The sequence below is a fragment of the Platichthys flesus genome, chromosome 4 (genome assembly GCF_949316205.1).
Source record: "Platichthys flesus chromosome 4, fPlaFle2.1, whole genome shotgun sequence".
NCBI classification, from domain to species: Eukaryota; Metazoa; Chordata; class Actinopteri; order Pleuronectiformes; family Pleuronectidae; genus Platichthys; species Platichthys flesus.
The window spans coordinates 26,702,375-26,708,315 of NC_084948.1; positions in this window are offsets into that span (position 1 = coordinate 26,702,375).

A 5,941-nucleotide genomic window follows, 5' to 3' on the forward strand; every position below is an offset into this window, starting at 1 on the left:
ATTTTTTCATGTTAACATCAGTGTTTCTGCTGATGAGACAGTAAAATATCAAGTTGAGGCCAGAAACTCACACTTGCTCTCTTTTCTTAGACAAACACTGCATATTCTATTGCTCTTTTATTGTTTGTGTGTTTCGTGTATTAGTTGTTCTGTAGATAATTATTGCATAAACCCAAACTAATTGAAATGACGCCACTAGCACTGTGTCAAATTAACCTACTCGGTATGAAACGTAATGAATGTGAATGGAGGACAGTATAAATCATTAATTTAGTCATTGATCTTATTTTATTTCTTTAAATGCAAAATTACAGTGGCCCGTTTAACTTTGAAAAGCCTAACCGGAAGCGCCTCCTTCAGCTCCGGCTACCTTGACCGCTTGTCCCGCGCAGCTGACTCCAGGAGCAGCCTCCTCCTGAGTTCACTTTTCCCGGTGCGCGCAGAGGACTTCGGGTCAAGGAGCTCCAGCGTCCCGCGGACACGACCCCGGGACCCGAGCAGCTGCCCTGCGGCTCACACTGCGTCCTGCCGCCGGCCCGGAGTAGAGGGGGGAGCTGCCTGCTCTGCTGTCCGGACTCAAATGAACACATCCCCGCCGGAGGAGCAGACACCAGAGGACCTGGATCCAAGATGAGAGCGGCCGAGCGGCAGAACGGGGACATGAAGCGGCGGGCGAGCTACCCCGGGGAGCTGCGGGCCAAACACGTCAACATGGCCAACAAGATCTGGGTGAAGGTGGCGATGGCGATCGCGTATTTCTTCTGCGTGTCCGTGGCCGCGTTCGTCCTGGTGATTTACTACGTGTTCTTCTGGACTCCGGACCAGCAGAACAACAACAGCACCGCCGGCATCGAGTCCCCGAACCGCACCGAGTGCCTCGGATGACCGCACTGCACGCAAGCACCACGCACCACGCGTCATGTAGGTGATGCACACGCGCACACCTGACACGAGGCTGCAGCGGGGACGGTGACTGCAGACCGAGTTTGAGATGCTGACTGAGGACCTGAGAGAGGACAGGGGGGGCAGCAGGGCTCTGCATGCAGTATGCGGGGGGGGGGGGGCAGGTTCTCTCCCCTCCTGTCCATCAGCTGGAGTCTTAGAGAATCTCCAGGAATAGGTTTGGTTCTGGATTCAGTGTTTGGGATGTTTTCACTGAGCCATGAAATTAAAGTCACACAGAATAAAAAGCTCCTGTATCTCCTGGATGGATGAGGAGACAACAGGCCTCTGGGCACAGACACACACACAGACACACACACACGCACAAACCTCACTATGATGAACCAGCTCCAGAAGAGGAACCAGATTCAGAAGAGCTGCTTCAGGATTTCGTTGATGCTGGAGAGAAGCTGTGAGCGGATCCCCTCTGACACTTGTCACCTCAGAAAGCATCAAGTAGAAACTCGTTTTCATGGAGAACTGCTCAAGAAATGCATCAAACCAAATTACCAAATGTTTTCTGGTTCCAGACTCTCACATGTGAAGTTCTGCTGCTTTTAACTCTGTTGTTTACTCTTAGGTTAATATCTAATTCTTTCTTATTGTTGCTCATACAGTCACTTGAATTTGTAACTTTGGGCTCTGAGAAATTGTGACCTCTCACTTTAATGTTTTGGACATGATTACAAGTTTGAGCTCCATTAACAGTAAAAAAAAACGTAATGACTTGCTGAATTGATAATGAAAATATTAGTCTCAGCATCAGGTGCAGGGCTGCAGCAATATGAAGGAAACTGGATTAGATGTGATGGTCTCTCACTCAGATGCATCGATCAGGAGGAGATGTGTTTTCAGCTCATCAGCCTCTGTGCCCACAGGCCTGCTCAATAACCCATCCATGATTCCCACTGTTTCTATTCTAATACTTGAAGAGCTGCTTTAACCCAGCCAGTTTCCCTGAATCCGGCCCAGAAGCTTTGAACTCCCTGTGGAACGTCCAACACAAAGAACCTCTCAAATACTTTACTGAAGAAACCGAACCACCACCTCTCAAGAGCTCCTGAACCTCAAAATACACGAAAACAAACCCTCAAGTTCACCAGAAGCACTGGCACCAAATGCTGGATCCTCGGCTGAAGCCCCAGAACCCCATCACTCCCTGGAGGACCTTTCTTTTTAAAACACGTCCCCAGAGCAGCACCTGACTCTGCTCTCTCCTGTGTCTCAGCCGGAAGCTGATTTCTATTCAGGTATCTAGAGGAACTTAAGGCGGTGCTGTACTGTAGCATACACTGTGATCTCCAGTAGCTCGTAGCTGTATGAAATGCAGGGCGATCACTCAATATACTCTCAGTAGTTGCAGCAACTTTAACTTTTTAGAGCAACGTTGTGTCTTGCATCGTGTCACAGAATGAGCGGGGGGGGGGATACTCAATGCAATGTCCCGTTTGTACCTCGTCCTATGATGACGCAGTTTGTAGACCTCACTTCCTGTTCATCCTATACTCTACAGTCCCTCAATCTGCTAGACTGTTTTATTTACGATGTAGCCTTGAGAATTTATCGATATGACGTAATAAACTATGCATTTATTCCACCGTGGGTGTTGTCATTGCGTGGGGAGGGGGGGGGGTGATGGTTAAGTTGTTAAAGCAGCAGCTTGATTGGATCTCATCCACAGTTCAGTTTCAGTTGATCTCAGTCAGAGCTCAACACATTGAGAGACTTTGTTTTTTCTCCACATGAAAATCACGTCATCGCTCAGACACAGTAAATCACAATCAATCCCCGCGTGTGGCTGCAGAGGGCGCTGCTGCTCCGTTAAAGTTACATATCGTCTCTTTAAATTCGAATGATGCTACAGTTCTGATTTGAGTTATTATAACTATTCACATTTAATTATAATATAACAGAGTTCACATACATGAGGATGAGACACTGCTGGAAGAGGTATACGTTTACTTTAATAATAATGATAATATAACATTCACAGAAGTTTCAAGTGTGTGTGCGTGTGTGCTAAGTGAGTGTGTGTGTTAAAACTCTGCTGCAGTTTGATACGACACAATTCATGTTCACTTTGTGTTGAGTTCTTCATAAACATATAAGACATTTACTTTTTATTCTTCTTGTCCTGACGTTAGAACATAAACATATTGTTACACCTCTTTTATTTTATTTTATCAGTAACTCTCCTACTGGGATGAAAACCATCTGATTCCATGGGTTTACATTTCTGTCTTTCAAGCAGTAAAATCCAGTTTTACCAGGTGTGATGAAAAAGCCCAGAGTATACTTTACAGTGGATTCTGTGTGTCCTCTTCAGCATCTTTGTCCGACACACTTGACCCCTGTTCCAGTAATTAGCCGGCTGGTGATCACTGGCAGGATTGATGATGCAGCTCCGACCTGTACGATCCGATCAGGACTTCCATTACTTCAGAGCCAGATGGAAACCAGCGAGTCTGCTCCTCAAACTGCTGAGCTGTGAAACAAGCCATTCAGAAAACTGTTTCCTGTTTGAGCCCTTTTCCCCAAAGTGACTCAGCCAAGGTCAAATCTGAAACCTTTTGGTTTTGTCCACTTCTTTCATGAAAAGCCGAGATGAAGACAGTTCTTCTATTCACACACAAGAAAGAGCAAAAGTCAGGTTTATAAAAAATGTATTTTGACTAGAAGTTCTGCAGGAGGGAGATTAGGAAATAAACACAGGACAACACATGACCTTTATCGTGACCTTTATCCAAACAGACCCATCACATCCAAACATTATGTATAACAACAACTCTGAAATAAAAGACACAACAGTCACACATCATGAACAGGCAGAAAACAAGAAGTTTCATCAGTTTCTTTCATAGATTTGTTTCAAGAAAAAAAAACATATTTAAGAGATGCATCACGTAAATCACCAAATGACACAGAACTCATTTATCCCTGAGACAGAACAACGGACTGTATTTCTTTCACTTTGAGCAGGTTTGACTTGTGTAATGTCGTATGTGAGGTCGACCCCGAACTGTCAGAAAGGATCTACAGCTGATTCAGAACTCTGCAGCCCGAGTGTTACCAGAACCCGGGAAATGGTTCACACCAGCCCTGAACTCTGCAGTGTCTCTGCAATGGTCCCTGCTAGTTTTAAGTTTCTTTTAATTGTTTTAAAGCTCTTCCTGGACCATGCAGACATGTTTCATATGCTCACAGAAGCAATACGGCTCCTCAGCTCCTCTGGTACTGGTCAGTGAACTGTTCAGGCAGCTTTTGACTCTGATCCACTGGAACACTCCGCCTGAGGACCTGAGAGCTGCTGGAAGTGTGGAAATCAGCAGTACAATACTCCCATCTTGTGGAAAAAAGTGGGAACTGAAGGAGCAATCAATCTCTATGAATTATCAATTACTATAATTGTATATATATAATATATATAAATATTATTATTATTAATTATTAATGTTTCGTCACTCGGTGTGACGTGGCGTGGCGTCAACGTTGGATCACACGCCATCAAAACACGAGGTTGTGTATCTCGGACACACAAGGTCCAGCTGCACCTGCAACATTTGGGGGTGGACGTGAAGTCTTTTGTCTGTTCTGATCTCACATTCCGAATTCCTGTGTCATCACATCGCTTCCAGTAGAAATTGTTTCCTCCCAAATGGTTGTTCATGCAGTAGCAGGGGGCTTCGGGTGCTGGTCAACAGCATAGATATAGATAAAGGCCTCTATATCTATGGTCAACAGGATGGATGAGACTAGACGCAGCTGAAGGAGAGGAGGTCTCACTCCTCAATCCTCTCTCTCTGTCCCCAGAAGGTTTTTTCCTTGCAGATCACATGCTCGGCTGAAAGCAGGTCACCCACCCTGCTCTCACACAGGAAGAGGCCTGATTGATCTAATTCAGAGAGAGACATCCCGCCCACTCTCTGGTTTTACAAGCTCCACGGGTGTTCTGAACCGACCACGAGCTGTTCTGCTCAGGTCTGCAGCCTCAGAGGGCCTCTCCTGGATTCACCTTTCATCCCCTCTGCTCCACCTCCTCGTGATACAGCCATATCTCCTCTATTCACCTCATACAGAGAAAGAAAAAAGGCCTGGACGATGTAACTTCACCCATTTGCTGAGTTTGTTATGACAGGCTTTGTTTTCACAATTATTTTGTATGAGAAAGAGACATAAAATTTTGTTTGTAGTTACACAATCATGAAACATCGATGTGGATCAGCAGCAGATGTCAGATTTGGAAACCTTTTCTATTTCATCTCAAATCTGGGGCCCAGTCGGCATCGATACAGCTGGATGCCATTATCACTCCTTGCACTTGACCAGGCTCTATTTGTATTTTCTCTTTATCTAGAAAAAGAAACTGAGAACTTCTGCACATCTGCACATCACAACAAAAATCCTTATATTTATGTACAACAGTTGTTCTACGTGCTCGTGCAATCATCCTGTGCCACTGCACTTTCCTTTATAACATTTCTATACAGCCCACTACACTAAAAGGTGTATAAAATGTACATACTCAGCATTTTATTAAATTGTTCACTTTAATTCTATTGCTTTAAAAAAAATTTGTTAATTCCTTAGTCTGGCTCCGTCAGACCTGCTGCTGTGACAAACTGAATTTCCCCGGTGTGTGGATAAAGTTTTATCTTATGTTAAGTGTGTAATAGGAACAGAAAATGTGATTTAATCTGGAAAAACACGATATATCGAAAACAAGTTCATTTCAATGTTTTACATTGTATATATTGAATGAGTTTTTTAGCATTTAAATCAGATATGTTGGTTTACAAACACTTTATTCTTTATTGTTTCAAAGTGGAATGCTCTTATCCATGTTAATTTAATGCCGTATTAATATCTATTTTTTTTTATATTTTACATTTTCCTGCCAAATCTTTATTGTGTTAAACTCAGCGCGTCGCAAACTCGGTTGCCATGGTGCCTGGCCGCAGTTTCCCGGATGTAGTATTTCCCCAGTTCAACATGGCGCCGG